Genomic DNA, 16200 nt, shown 5'->3' with positions numbered 1-16200 from the left:
ACCATCAGCTCGTGGGGAAAAAAAGTGTCTGTGCCAGAGAAGATGAGAGTTTGAATGTTAGGAGCTCCTGAATCTGGAGATGTTGCAGTGCCAGTGACTAAAGGCATGAATGAATGGCACAGATTACCCCATGCTCACAAGCTGCTGAATGATTATCCCATCTGGAGAAGTGCCAAAAAGAGCCTGACCTAATTTAAACACCTTCCGCTGTGGGCTGCATTACTTTGCATTTGCAGCAGGCTAAGAGCATTTGTGGAAGTTCCCCTGCCAAGAGCATTTCACTTCTCAGGTCTTTTTGTTTGACTGGCTGGTGGTGACTGGGCCAGGGGAACACTGAACCCTCATTTTCAGCTGCATTCTCTGCCTGACTTTTTCAAACATCGATGTTGGATGTGAACAGGTGACCAGGGAAGTGCTTGTTTCACGTAGTCTCTTGCTTTGCTGACATCTGATACATCAATTCTGGGGGCATTCTTCCTGAAACTTAGTAGGGTCAGAGCTTTGCTGCTGCTACAGCTCATGAACCCATGGCTTTTTCCTGGCTCTGGTCTTCAGGGATGGATTTAGAGCCAACTGCAGGGGAAGTGTAGCTCTCCTTAGCAGTGCCTGCACTTGCAGTGCTCACATGGACTTTTGTCCTCCAACTCCTGGAACATTGTTCCCTGCTCATGCAGCTCCCTGGGTCATAGCCCTACAGGGTTTTTCTGGGATTCTTGAAGCTGTATCAGCACTCCTGCCAGGTATGGACACCTCCCTGTGCACACAGCTGAAATGGCAATTTCCTGCAATTATGGAAGGAAATGACCATGTGAGGATTTGGGTCACCCTGCAGCCCTCAGTCTGGGCCATCCAGTGCTGTTGCTGATGTGAATGCACTCAGGATGTATTCCCTAGCCTAAGGCATGGAGACCTCTCAGTGAGTGTTTGAAGATGCTTGGTTGTTTGTATTCATTGTTAACATGCAATGCCTTAGAATCCCTAGTGTGGATCCCTCAGAAAGTCAAATTTACCAATCAACATGCATCCTGTTTTGAATCTTGGTGCTTTATCCTGTGAAGACACAGGAGGGGGAAGATTTCATGTCCCTTGCCTTGTGGGATGCAGTGGCCACTTTGATATAATTTCTGCAGCGTTGAGTAGGAAAGTGTCCTAAATTGGGTCACAGCTGGCAATGCTGAGCCTTTCCATGACTCCTGCCACTCAGGTTTGGTAGTGGCCTGCAGGTGAGAAGGTGGGAGGACAGGTGCCTGTTTCTCCTCTCTGGGCAGCATTGTCCCAGCTGGGCAAGGAAGGGTGAGGAGGACTCTTGAGTGAGAAGAGCAGCAAACCTGCAGGCTCCACAGTGCAATCCCTTCTGAGTGTCTCCCTGCTGACCCTCTGGCGTGGGTCACAGCTCACTGGGACAGCAGACCCTGGGGCAGGACTCAGGGCTTGAGGTGACACATGCTAAAGCCTCTTTTCTGTGTCACCGTTCACAGGGCATTGCCCAACCTCCATGAGCTGGTGGGCTCCTGCTGGTTGGATTTTGCAGTAGGAAAAAAAGGAGAAGCTCAGCTGCTCATCCCTATGTTTAAGCTGGGATGTATGCTGGATGCTATTTTTAAGCTTTCTGGAGGAAGATGTGGGTGAGTGTGAACATAGGACTGATGATGGGGAAAACCTTTCCCTGTTTCCAGCTGGAGAATAACTGCCAGTGGTTCATGATGTCCTCACTGTACCATGCCTTGCTGGGAGGCACTGTCCTCTCTTCCCCATGAGCTGAGGAACTTCATATCTTATGCTCCATCACTTTTCAGCATCCAGCTGCAGGAGAAATTTGGACTCAGGCCAGGTCAGGGAATGGATTTTATATCTTGAATATAAATGCTAGCAAAAGAAGAGTTGTTTCAGTGGTGATGCTTACACTAAGCATACTCCTCTCCCTTGTCCTAGGTGATCTCTCCATCTGTACAGGTGAGTAGTGGGTTTTTTTTCACTTGCAGGGCCAAGGAGGAAAACCCTGACATCCCTGGAGGAAAATTACCATCTCCAAGTGCCAGAACTGGCTAAAAGCAGGAGGAGGCTAGAAAAAATATTGGCTGGGCTTTAAGGGTGACTTTGGTTCACAAATGCAGCCGTGCATTTCTGAGCATGTCCAGGGATACATGCTCTTCAAATACCACCTTGCAGCTCACCTGGATGTACCAAGCTCCATCTGTGCAGAATCTGTTTGGTGACCTTGGGGGTCACAGAGCTGGTTCCAGAAGGGATATGTGGGAACTTTTCAGGAACAGGCTTCTCTCAAGACAAGCCATGGCCTATAAAATGTAATTAGTTTTGGGCCTCTGAGCATGGCTTGGCTAGGCATGTTGGCTAATTACACTGACCTTCCCTTGAAAACCCAGGGGACTGGTTAAGATGACTACAGATTTTTAATTACCTGCTTTTCCTCGCTGAACAGCAGGTCTTTTCACTGCTTTCTGTGTTAGCCAGATAACATAGATGGAAATGTTTTTCCTATTTAATCTGACATTTTCAGTGTCTGCTGCACACCCCAGATGGTTCAGTGGGAAATGATTTCTTCTGTGAGATGTTGAGAGAATAATGAAACATGATGTTTCTACAGCTCTGACACGCTTTTTGCCCAGCTGCTTGCATGAACAAAACTGTCTGGGATCTCAGTTTGATAGGAAATTGGAGAACTGACAAGAAACTTATTTGCTCTGTGCTCTTGTAAACTACTTTTCAGATGAAGGAAATGCTTCTTGCAGATGCTTGTGCTAGGAAAGCAAGGAATTCAGATATTAGAGGGCAAGGGGTCTGGAGGGGTCAGATTCACCAGGGAAGAGACCTGCTTTAAACCAAGTTTTTCACCTGGTCACAAAGAGTGTCAGCTCAGTGCTAACTGCAGAGCTTCTCAGCTGATGGTGGGGGGAGAGGTGGGAGGAAAAATGCCTGACAGGTTTTCAGGTGCTCCACTGAGCATCCTCCATCTATCAATAGAGCCAGTTCGATCGGGAAATAGTGAGAGTGAGCAGTGAGTGTGAAATTAAACATTGGCCCCAGACTGACATGTTTTGGTCACATTCCACTGGACTTGGTCTGAAATACTGACACAGGCAAGCAAGGTTTATATATTTAGTTTTACTTTTTTAATTTTTATTTTTATAGAGAATGTTGAGGGAACCCCTACCATTGGGGAAGATGCTGTGTGATGGCCTCTGAAACCAGGGCTTAAGCTGCAGATGTGACCAGATGTCCTTCTGGGCTGCTCTTCCCTGGGCTTAATCATTAGTATCTGCATTTTCCTGAGGCATTTGTGTTATCTCGTATAAGATACAGTTTCACAAGTCTTCCTGCAACATAGATGTCTGACCATCACACTTGTGCCTTCCAGGACAGGAAGAGAGAAAAAGGCAGTGCTGCCGCACATGGTATGGTTAGCAGGAAGAGGCAGGGCAAGTGACAGTGTTGGATGAATTTCCAGCATGGAAAAGTGGTCCCTGGGTCCTCCAGATACCTGGGACTAAGCAAGCCTTCCTTCCTCAACTGTTGTAGCCTCGTACGTGTAACAAAAAATCATTCCACAGGGGGTCAGCATCTGACAGGAGATACACAGGAATGGAAGGCAGGCCTGTTCCTCAGCAAAAGGAAGGCAGCACCAAGCATCTGCCACAGCCCGGTTCAGTATCCTGGCAAGTAACTGTCCATCTACTTGGGTGTGTCTAATCCAGCCTGTCTGGAGCCTGCTTTGATCACCTGGGTGAAAGGAAACAAGCAGGGACTGATCAGTGTCCCCTGGTCAGTCAGGGAGACTGAGAGGACTACATCAATCATCTCCTCTGAATCCTGGATGTCCCCAACAGGTGCTCTCTTGCAGGATCAGGACCCATTTTTGCAGCTCTTTGCCTGGGTATTTCCACCGCCAACAGACACCTCTCAGTCACGTCCAGGTGTTCTGCAAACTGAAGGAAGTTACTCTAATTTAACCCCATCTGCTTGTCCTGCTTCTGAGGAGAATTGTTTGTGTAAGTGTGATGAGCAAACCCAAATGTATCTGCCCCTAGGTGGAGGAGTGTTTACAATGTTCTCTGAGATCATGATAAAGATTGGTTTTGTTGCTATGGGATTTCTACTCACTCTGTAATAGAAAATGTGTTTTTCTCAATAGCCAGATGTGATGGAAACAGTTGGAGAGACTCTGTCAGTCGTGTCCCTGCAAACAGAAATCCTGAGGCTGTGTAAGCAATGTGAGATTTGGGATATTGAAATATGAGCATCCTTGACCACTAATCCTCCCCTACCTTTGTACCTGGCAGGTGCCTGGAGAAGCAGTCTAACCCAGAGACTGACAAATTGTATTTGTGGCTGCTACAAATTTTGTACAGGTACCAACACAAATGTGTGCAGGGAAGGGCTATGAACTTTCCTGCGCTCTGCTGAAAATCTTACACTGAAGATATCTTCTTATATTCAGATAGAAAAATAGTAACATTTTTTGGTGAAATAATCAGATGTTTTTCAGTATGCTGCCATAAGAAAAGAAGCAGAAACTGGATGTTAGATTAATGAGATTAATTTAATGACTCTTCAGATCTCTTGTCTAATTGAAATGCAATCTATTGTGCTTTAGTAGAACTTTGCATGGCCTTCCCAAAACCAGCTGCTGATGCAGGTCCTGCTTGTAAGTATTTGAGCTCCTGAATACAGGCACACCCTGCTATGGGCAGGTAAACTAGTGCCTGCAGACACTGAAATTGCCCTTTTTTTGATCCCAGCAGCATTTAATACTGGCAAACAAGCACCAAATGGAAAACTGTCTTTATGCTGCCCCAAATATGTTTCAGGGCCACATGCAAAGCCAGAAAAAGTTGTATGTGTACTTCTGAAATCAGTGGTAAATGTCCTCCAAATCCTAGGAAGTTACTGCCCAAAATTAGATGGGATCTGGAGAACTAAATTTATGTAAATTCCTGGGACTGCCCCATGGATTATTAAAACAGAACAACAAGATCCTTTTTCTAGTTGGCTTCTGAACCCAAGTCTATTGACTTGCATAAATCTTGTTTGCTTTGGAATTGAAATTAGCTCCCTTAACTGCATCAGCATAAAGCAAGCATCTCATTTTCTACAAGTCTTTTTTTAAAGGTGGACTGAGATTAAATAGCTGGCAACTCAAGCAGATATAAAAGGCTGTGTTGTGGCAATGCAAATGATGTGATGTATGGAATAATTGGGATCCTTGTGCAGAAAAAATGAAAATCAGGATTTTTTTTTTTTTTTTCCATTTTTCTTGCTTACTGCTTGCTTGTTCACTCCGGGGATGTTGTGCCATCAATTAAGAGCTCATTCCCTGTGAAGGTGAAAGTCCCCACTTTGATGCAAGACTGGGAAAACTGAAAATTGTCTCATATCAGATGGAAAAGGTTGGGAAGGTGCAAATATTAATTGGGAGTGCTTGGCTGGAGGTGGCCCTGCCTGTGCCCAGGTCAGACATGGCTAAATTTCTTGTTTTCTGCTAACAGCCAGAGTTTAATGAGATGGATATGAGTGAAGACTAAGTGCAGAGTAAAGAATGGGTGCTCTTGATAGCATGACCCAGTGCCAGCTGTGGTGTTATGAGGGCTCCTGGGGGAGCCAGGATACCCCCTCCAAACCCTCCTGTGGGCTGTTCAGAAAACTTTTTTCCTTTTTGGAGTCCCCACAGAGCTCTGCACAAGATTCCCTCTCTTCAGTGCTTGCTTGGAATGACAGAAGGCTAAATCTCTTACCTCTCTGGAGGTAAAACAGCTACTAGGGAGCTGCTGAGCAGTTACTCAACAGCAGAAAGTTTGTAGTGATGCTTGTCTTGTCACCAGCAGCATCTCAGTCTTCAGTTATTGGGTTTGGAAAGAAATATTCAGTAAGAGTGCAGGCAAAGTCATCATTATTATTTCCTACTCTTTGTATTTAAGGAGAAAATAACAGTGAGACTGAAGGAAGCCTTTTGGTTTCTGTGCTTAATACAGAATGATTCAACCCTTGGTCAGAGATAACTCTATGCTCTGAGGCCATTGCCAGAGCAAAAGAAAGGCATGTTTTCACATTCATCTGTGAGGTTTTTGTCCTTTTTATCTGGGTTTGTTTACCAGCTACCATTTTTTGAGGATTTTGAGATCTGAGAGAACACTTACTTCACTAATTTTAGTTCATCTCAGGAGTAACTTGACTTTTATCATTATGTCTTACTTTTAATGAGTTTAGGGTTATTTTTAGAGGTCAGTTTTGCTGGTATGCTCAATTTTTATTATTATGGAGTACCATAGAAAGTGGATAAGACCTTCAGACTGCACCAAAACCTGTTAGTTTTGAAAATGAAAGATGTCTGAAGATGGTGTCTAGTTACTTGGTTCTCCTTTTTCCCTTGCAAGGCAGAGCTCAGCACAGGTACTGGTAGCTCCCAAGGCAGAAGCCATCTGTGTATCAAAATAACACCTTGCTTGAAGGGACGTCTCGGGCTGTGAGGGATGGAAAAGGAGGTTCTGGGGATGTTTACACAAATTTGGTGGTGTTTAGAACAAGTGTGGCAGTGCCACTTTTTCTCCCTGATTGACTGCCACCACTCCTGCAAGGATGCACAAACTGCTGCCTGAACTGCATTTATTTATAGCCCTTCATAAAACCAATTACCCAAACGTCACAAAATGGTGTTATTATTAGTGCATTTCATCCTGCATTAGCATGCCCTGGGCTCTTGTGCTGTCAGGGCGGTAGAAAGGGCAGTGGAAAGCTCGTGGCCTTTTACCAGCAATGGCACAAATCACATTTACTGGGCTGTGCTAGAGCTGAAGTAACATTTCTTCAAACTACCAGCCCTGCAGGCCTGAACAAAGTGTTTTTGCAGGAGCTGAGAGGCTGCCAAGGAAAAATGAATTGCTGATCCTGGAGGGAAACGTGCTCCACACTAATCCGGCTGCTGCATAGTAACTGGGATGGTTGGGGTGGTGGATGGATCAGGAGAGAATGGATTGCATGCAGAGGTGTTTGTTCAGGACAAATCATGGCTCACCTCTGGGGAAGAATCCTGTCCTCTCCATGTTCCTGAAATACCCCAGGCCTTGCACAGGGAGAGGTGACTGGGCTGGGGAATTCTCCTGAGGATGGATGGCACAAGAGGACCTAAGAGCAGGTTCCCAGAGAGGTCTGCATCAATCTGTGACTCTTCCAAGGCTGTGATGATAGTGGGTGCTGTGGTTCTCCTGTTGTAGGCTTCAGGCTGTTGTGTGGCTGCCACTGCTCCCCTGAGTCCTAGTGGGTGTTCAGAGTTTGTAATGAACTTCAGGATGAAATTCTGGACACCCATGTCCCACTTCTCCACATTCACCCAGAAGGCCACAAATACCTATCTGTTGCAGGTGGTCCACTGCAGGTTTTGGAAGGACCTTTGTTGGTGCTGAGGTTTAGGCCTTGGCAAGGTTGGCCTGTGGGTGTTCTCAGCTTGGCAGAGAGCCTTGGTGGAGGCAACAGGGAGCCAAACAGCTTCCCAGAGGGGACAGAGTGTCCCAGAAACCAGGATTTGATCCTAAGAGACTTGTTTTCTGGCTCTGCTATTGACCTTTTGGATGATCTTGGGCAAGTTCCTCCATCTTTCCGTGCCTCAGTTTCCCTAACCTTCCTTTTCTGCTTCTCCTTGACAACCCAGACATGCTAACTGTTGGCAGAAATCTTAGAGACATTTGTGCAGAGAAAAGCTGGAGCTGGATTTTTTTTTTTTTCTGATTGACTCTGGAGACTATCAGATGAAGAAATGATAATAATTCAAAGTCAGGCTGGATGGGGCTCTGAGCAACCTGATCTAGTGGGAAATATCCTTGCTTATTGCATGGGGTTGGACTAGATGGCCTCCAAAGTCCTTTCCAACCCAAAACCCCATTCTGTGTTTCTGTGATAATGTGGACCAAAATATTATTTTGGTCCTCTCTTACCCAAAATAATATTCTCAGACTCATTTGGGACCTGCTGGTAGATGTAAATATTCACTGCTGTGGTTACACAGGAGCTGAGCTCTTATTTGTCAGGGCAATTTTGTCAATATGTAACTTCAAATTTGTTCTGGCAACTGCAGAATAAACTGCCTCATCATAATATAATTTTCAGGGTTTGCAGAGGAACATTTCCTAACTCTCTCAATCTGACCCTTATGAAACATGGGTCATTTTACTACTTGGAGAAATTAATTGTGCTGTACAGTACATCTTTCCACCTACACACTTTCATGAAATGTTAGGATTGTTTTTGTTAGGTAGTGCTGCTGATGCCTCAGCAATTTCCAGTGAATATCTGACTATAAATTGCTGAGATGCTTTCCCAGTGAGTTAAAAAATGATTTAGGATAGGCTTTATTCATTCCTCTTACAGCAAAATAATTATTTCAGTCAGGGTAGGACCCTTATTTTCCATAAACAGATGCAGGATTTTTTTTTTCCCCATTTTTTTGTTGTTGCAGTTTTGTTTTATTTAAAAGTTTTACACTGAACTAATTACTAGCATCTGCTGTGCACATGAGAATGTGCAATTAATTATCTCTTCTGTGCTTTTGCTCTAAGGAGGTTTGAGTAGTGAGGAAGCAGTAAGAGCCAGTGAGGATTCACATTCCCCTTGATTTGGTTTGGGTGCTAGTACTGTTTCCAGAAGGTTCCTCCAGTCAGGAGATGCTGTTGGAGGGGACAACAAAGCAACACCCAGAGGGGCAGACAAATAGAATCACAGAATGGGACAGGTTGGAAGGAACCACAGTGGGTCATCTGGTCCAACCTCCCTGCCTGAGCAGGTTCATCCTCTAACACGTTGCACCGGATTGCCTCCAGACAGCTCTTGAATATTTTTTGAATATTTCAGTGAGGGAAACTCCACGACCTCTCTGGGCAACCTGTTCCTCCTCATTTTCAGGTGGAACTTCCTGCATTCCAATTACTGTCTTTTGCCTCTCATCCTGTTGCTCAGCATCACCAAGCAGAGCCTGGCTCCGTCCTCCTGGCACCCATAGAAGATGTATGCAAAATAGGTCCATGCAAATCTTCCAGGGAAGGGCCATGTGAGGGTAACACCAGGATGGATGTCTTTCAGGTGCTGCAAGACCTTGTCCAGGGATGCAGATCTGTTTTCTGCTGCACAGCTGAGTCTGGGGATGAAAACAGGAGTGAAAATAGGGCAAGCCAAGAGCTGTCATCTCCTGCCACACCCAGTGCTACTCATGGGGCTGGCAATCCCCTTCCAGCACAGCCAGTGTCACTCCATCCCCATATTTTTGCAGCCCTGTGCAGATAGCTAGAGAGGGCAGGTTGCTGCTGCCTCCTGGCTTCCTCCCTGTCTATTGTTTTCTGCCTTGCTTTTCAGAGTGAATTTTTCTTTCCTTTTGTTGGCCACAAATGCTGGTGGCTGAGGCCAGCTGGGAGTGACACCTCCCTGACAGGCTACAGAAGCATCAGATGTTTAATTGGCTGCTCCACCCTAGGATAAATAAACCCTCAGAGCCTCAGCCTTGAGTGTTTAATCAGAGGAGTTAAACATGCAGGGAATTGGATCACTTGATCTCTTTGCTTAGAAGTTTCTCTGCTTCTCCTCGATGAACCAGACGTGCTGATGGCTCACAGAAGTCTTAGAGACATTTGTGCAGAGAAAAACTGGAGCTGAAATGTTTTTATTTCTGATTGATTCTGGAGATTATCAGATGAAGAAGTTATTGAAAAATGGTTCAAGATCTCTGACATTGGCTTTTCTTTCTGAACACATCCTTCTCTGCACAATTGTGCTTCCAATTTATGGAGAGAAATTACTTTTCAATCAGGACTGCTGGAAAACACAACCCAAGAGGAATTCACAACCTTTCTACCTCTTGCTTTTCCTTCTCTGCTCCTTTTTTGCTGCATGTCACTCTTGAGCAGCTGCAGCAGGAGAGATGGGATCATGAATCACTGCCTTGGGGAAAACATAGATGTTCCTCTCATGTTGTTCAGGAAGGAAGTTGAGTAATGTCATATGCAAGTGTTAAGTGCAGGTGTGTTTGAGGAGTGAACTCCTCCAGCCAGTTCTAGGTTGGACTCAGCAGAAGTCTTCTTGGAGGCAGAAGTTTTTACAGTGTGGTATTGATTTCACATTATTTTATTCTCACCTTGATGGAAACATTTGGCCTTTGGACAAATTAATTCTGCCCAATGCAGAATGTGTCAGGTGTCAGCTGAGGTGGTTGTGAAAGCATTGCTCCTCTCGGGCCTGGGGAAGTTTTTTCCAAGAGCTTCAAGTGGAAGGCAGATGGTTTGCAATTGCTTTTTTGTTCTGAAGTAAGACACTGAAATGAAAAACATCTTCGATGTATTAATTGCAAATAAATGATTTGTAATTATGATAGCAATGATAAAAGTTTCCTACTTAATTAGATTTCAAAATGAAAACTGTGTAGAGATGATCACAAGCCTAAGGTGCCACTTTTGTTACAAATAGGCATCCCATAATTCATAAACTTCTTTACTTTGTGAAGGGGAAGAAGAGGAAGCTTTTCTGTCCCTCCCACCTCCTTTAATTATTACCTGAACCAGCATTAGCTCATAGAAAATAAACTCATAGTGATGGATAGGGAATGAGATTTTGTTCTGCCTCTGGCTGCCATGCAACATTCATCCTTTTGAGGGATTTTTCCTCCGTCTCTGCAAGCTTCATGCACTAATGCTCTCATTTCATTGGCACAAGCCAGAATATTTTCTGCAGGACAGAATACTTCAGGGCTCTAGCCCGTGTTGCTTTGGGGAACCCGGTGTGTTGGGGTCACTGCTGAGGTAAAATAAGTGCTTTATGCTCTTATTCAAGTGCTCATTATACCTTGGACCCCTTGGATTTCTCTTGATAAAATAGTTCATATAACTTTCAGGTTATTTAGCTCTTTCTATTATTCCTTTAAAATATGAAATAAAAGTCTCCTTTCAAAGAGAAGAATGAATGCACTTGCATAAAGAAAAGGTGAAATGAAACATCTGAATCACTCTGACCTACCCAGTTCTACTGAACAAATTTCATGCAATTTGTGATTCATGTCAGCAGCTTGAAAACCATGTTATTTCCATCAAATTGATGATGTGTCCTTTTTCCTTCCTGCTTCTAATTAATTACATTCTCACTGCAAATTGGATCATCCAGCCTTCCACTGGAAGGTCAGGGATGTTTGTGTGGGTGGGGACCTTCCACAGCTAAAGGAAGGCATGGGTTGTTCTGTTCTTGCAGCTCTCCATGTAGCCCTGAGCTCCCTCTGGCTTTCCTCCCACAGCTGAGTGTCCGCTCCACACTCTTGCACCTTCCCTTGCCCCTCTTGCTGATGTCTTATCCCTTGTGGAACCCCCTCCAGCCCTGTGGTTTCTGTCCCTGGGCAGTATTTCCAACTATGTGCTGCTTCAGCTTTTTGCCCCACTCACTTTCAAAGCTGCCCCTGTGGTGTATCCTGCCTGATAAGCAGCCAGCAATGTGACTTCTCTGGAGCTTGCCATAAGGAAAAGTCCAAAAGCCAAGACATGGATGCACATTTTGATCTCCTCCGTGGGGGAAAATAGGGGAGTAACAATAATGCTCAAAAGTGAGCTTTTCCTCCTGCAGAGCTAATCATGAAAGCCCCAAGGCTGGAGAAGAAGGGGAAGGGTGGAAGCAGATAAAAAAGCTGGTCATCTCTGTTTTCCAGCACCAAACTCATTCTTGCAGGAGCCCCTTTGCTGTGCAGCCATCTTCTGCAAAGGTAAAAAAGGCTTTTCTCCATTTTATATTGGATATGGACCTTCAGTTTAAAACACCCTACATCCTGGGTATTTTATAGCCTGAGCTATCCAGGGTTTTGAGTCATAAACTCACCTCCCACAGCTGGCTGTGCAATGTGTTCCTGCCTTTGTGCACATGGTGTTACCCATCCTCACACTGCCCAACTTGTCTGTGGCACCAGAACAGCAGCTGTAACACAATGTGCTACTTCCCAGCTGTGGAGATTGAAATCATAGCAGTTTCACATGCCCAGGGCTGGGGTGTGGTTGATATTCCCCATGGATGGGGATCAGAGTCCCTGATCTGTGCCATTATGGTTATTGCCAAAGCTGAAGTTATGCAGATCTACTTTGTCCCATCTCTGATGCCCTCCAGGAAGCTGTGAGTACCTCCAACTCTGGACTGCAGGGGCTGGATTCAAGTGTGCCAGAGTACTTCTGAGCAGCTCAGCCATCCCTGGTTTCCTCCTGCAAATGTTCAAAAGCTGGATTTCATTTCAACATACCAGGAATTGGTTTCGGCTCATTTCCTGCAAAAGCCAGCAGCACAGTGGGCTGAACACTAAGGGAAAGCCAGTTTAAGCACGGCTATTCCACTGAAAGCCAGTTGTGAGTGATCTGTTTAATTTCAGGATTCACAGTGCGTGCTGGCCTGGGAAGTGGCGTGGATCAGGGAGCAGAAGCCAGGCTCTGAGCTGCACATGAGTAGGATGTTTACAGCAGACTGTGCTGAAAGAGCTGGCAAAGGAAGGATGCCTCACTGAAGGTGTTTGAAGATAATTTCGGATGGTGATGCCTTCCCAGTGCTATTTTGCTCTTGCAAGAGATAAATCTCTCTTGAGAGAGAGGATTTTTATCAAGGGAAGAGTTTCTGGCAAGTGATATCATTATAGAATTACAGAACAGTCTGGATTGGAAGGGACATTTAAGGACCACCTATCTAAAAACCTCTGCAATAAACAGGGACATCTTCACTGAGACCAGGTTGCTCAGAGCCCTGTCCAGCTTTACCATGAATGCTTCCAGAGACAGGGCAACTACAACCTCTAGCTCTTTCAGTGTTTCACCATTGTCATCATAAAAATTCTTTCTAATCCAAGTTTACCCTGCTTCAGTTTAAAGCCATTATGTGCCCTGTAACCTTACCAAACTCAGGAGGCTTCCTCTGTGTCCTCCCTGCCTGTGAGGGGTAATGAGCACCAGGAGCACAGCTCTGAGGCTGTTTTTCCACTGTGGGTGGTGTCAGCTCTTCTATGCTCTGGTGCAGAGGTGCACAGTGTGGGCAACTTCTCCACCATCTCTTCTCTCTGGTTTTGTTCCAGTAGAATGAGCATTATTTTCCTTCTTTCCTGGGTTCCTGGCTTCATGCAAGTCAAGCCCTTTTTCTGAGCAATGGTGTACAGCTTACCTTTGCTGCTGGTTGTAACACTCTGTACAGGGCAGAAGGTGATGACATGCCTGTGATATGCTTGCCAGAAGCTGTCTCAATTTTATGAGCAGAACTCATTCAACTCATTAGTCACAACCATAGTTACCAATAGTACAAATCCATTTGACAGCAGCTTGTTCACCAACTCACCAGTTTTTGTGTACCTGGTGCAGCCCCTTCTTAATTATCAATGAAAGGGGAACTGTGTTATGATGTGGTTTCAGCTGCAGTGGAAATAAGCAAATATTTCTTCTTCTTTCTGCACAAAGCTGTCGGCCCAGCTCTTGACCTGTATTGATTACTATCTAGGAACCCAAGCACAGGAAGAGAGAAGAGCACAGACACAAAAAAATAAACTGAGGGAGAAGCTAGGAGAGCAGTGAGGTTAACAAGCTGGACAAGATCAGAGGCTCATTCAGTTTGGAGCAGAATGGGTCAGTTGTGAATTCAAACCAAGGTACTTTGGACTTTGTCCTGTTGGGACTTGAAGTGCTCCTTGAACAGAAATGTTACCAGCTTTCTGGACAACCCATTCCAGTGCTTGAATATCCTTATAATAAAGTGTTTTCCCTTAAAGCCAGCTAGAATCTATAATTTCAGCTAATTTTTGTTGTTTCTGTGGATGAAAAGTGGGGCTCTGCCTCCTCAGCAGCCTTCTGGTGAGTACTGGGGGTGTGCTGTTTGTCTTTGGGCCGGGGTCACTCTTTTGCCACTGAATTTTGGTGTACTCCTGGTCACATCACCCCCTTGTGTTGACTTTTCTCCAATGATGTCATAATGATGACGCTTCATACAATAATTCAGGGTTCCAGGCACAGTTTGCCTGAAAGGTTTTCAGAGTAGGAAATGTCTCTTGTAGCTTCACAACAACCACCAGCCACTCCAGACTCTGGACCAGCATCCCCAGCAGCTAACTGTGTCTCTAAATTTTTAGCTTTCCTTCATTTGAAGTAAATCCCCACCAAGAGAGATAATTTCAGGATTGTTATATGTATATCCACACATTGTTCTTTTACAACACACACACTGTAAAATATATGTATTGTAAAATATTATCCTGCTTAATAGATAGTTGTAAGGTGAAAAATTTATGTGGCCATAGGGGCGGCTTTCTCCCAGAGGTACAATATCTCCTTTTGACTGAAACAACAGGAAGATGGTGACCACCTAACTTGAGGACCAGAGAGCTGAAACTAATTCCTTCCTGTCATAAGAAGGTTTCACATTAATTTCTTGCATGTCAGCTGTGTTGCCTCAAATCTGCTCAAAAATTTCTTGCTTCCCTTGCCCACAGTAAGTGTTGGTTTTTTTTCTTTCTATTGGAAACTGTCATAATGAAAATTGCCCCAAAATGGAGAATGTTGATGAAATTAAAATCTTTATTTGATTTTTGTAGGAGTATATGGAAATACAATTATTTGGTGAAACTGCCAGAGAAGTCACATGGGAACTATCCTTTGGAGAATGCATCTAATTTCCCTCGTGAGTCAGACTTGCTTGTCATATCATTTCTATTGGGAAACCATTGGCAAAAAGCATTTATTTTGAAATCCTAATTAGTGCAGTTCTCCCCATACCATCTAACAACAAACCCCTTCAACAGAACAGAGTAAACAAATAACATTTCTTCAGAAAAGTGGATCTTGACAAAAGTCTTAAATCATTTAATGAGAAATTTATGTCTTGAAACACAGTATAGATGAAAAAATAGATGAAAAAACCCACTCTGCTAAGTTATGTTCTGAAAGTTTTGTGTCAATTTGCTGGAACTTTAGGAGTGAAGGCTCTCAAGAGGGACAGTTCTGAAGGAAAAAAAAATCAGTTTCTATGTGAGTGTTGAGAAATACTCTGCAATCTGCTGAAATGACTGAGTTTCAGAACCGTCAAATATTTGTATCAAATCAATTATGAACAATGTAGAGATCCCAGCTTATTTCCCATGTCATTTCACTTCATTTGAACCAAGAAATAAGTTGATGAAAAGGATGATCAGAGCACCACTGGGGAAGAAGACAAGAAACAAAACCTCACTCACTGCATTAAGCCCTTGGAACAAATTGCTTAAACAATCTAAAAGGTTTATAAAAAGAGGAGCATCTTTCACCTTGGGGGTAACTGAAGCACCTAATACAGTTGTATGAGGAAGAAGTACCCAGAAACTTGGAAATGCTAAAGAAAAGAAAAGGTTGGAGGGAGAGGAGGATTTGCCTCTCTTGTATTCTATTGAAATCTTTCTGGTGTGTTAAAAAAACTTCCCTAGGCAGCAATGTAATTTAACATTCACTGGAAAACCAGTAGGTCCAGGTGCTGAAAGGAAAATTATCCCTTCCCATGTTCACACTCCCACCTGCTAAGAACACACCTGACAGGACTCCTCCTGGCAAACTCTTCAGTGCCCACACTTGTAGAGGAGGACAAAGAAAGACCCTCTGGCAATTTAAACACAGCTTTTCATTCCTCTCCTTTTCCCCTGCCTGTGCCTTTCATGCCCAGGTAGATCAGAGCCATGCTGGTGGCCATTAAAACTGGCCCTGAGTACCAGCAGCAGGCAAATCACAGAGAGCAGGGCTGGCAGGAATTCCCAAGATCACTTGCTGCTTCATTTCCTCTGGGCAGCATCAGCAAAGTTTGCACAGGTGACTTCTTAATCCAAACAGATTCCTTCCCTAGCAGTACTCCAGCACAGGAATTTTTTTTGTCTGGCTGCTTGGGCTGGACTGAACCAAATCTCCAGAGAATGAATCACCCCCAGATTCATGGCTATGGGGAGGGAGAGATTACCTCTGATGATGAAGAGGCCCTAAGCCAAGGGATCTTTCCAGGCTCTCGAGGATAGGCTGAGGAGAGAATCTTGCTGCCAGAGACACTGGATACCCTCAGGGAATGTATCCCATCTTCACTTAGGGGAATGATTTTCACTGGAGATGCTATACAGGATTTGTTGAGGAAGGTGGAAGTGCTGGAGAACAGGACAGAGAAAATGGGAGAAAGGTGAGGGATGGGTAGGGTATGATTACA

This window comes from Parus major, chromosome 3, assembly GCF_001522545.3.
Source record: "Parus major isolate Abel chromosome 3, Parus_major1.1, whole genome shotgun sequence".
NCBI lineage: Eukaryota > Metazoa > Chordata > Aves > Passeriformes > Paridae > Parus > Parus major.
Note: the sequence above shows the minus strand (reverse complement) of the source record.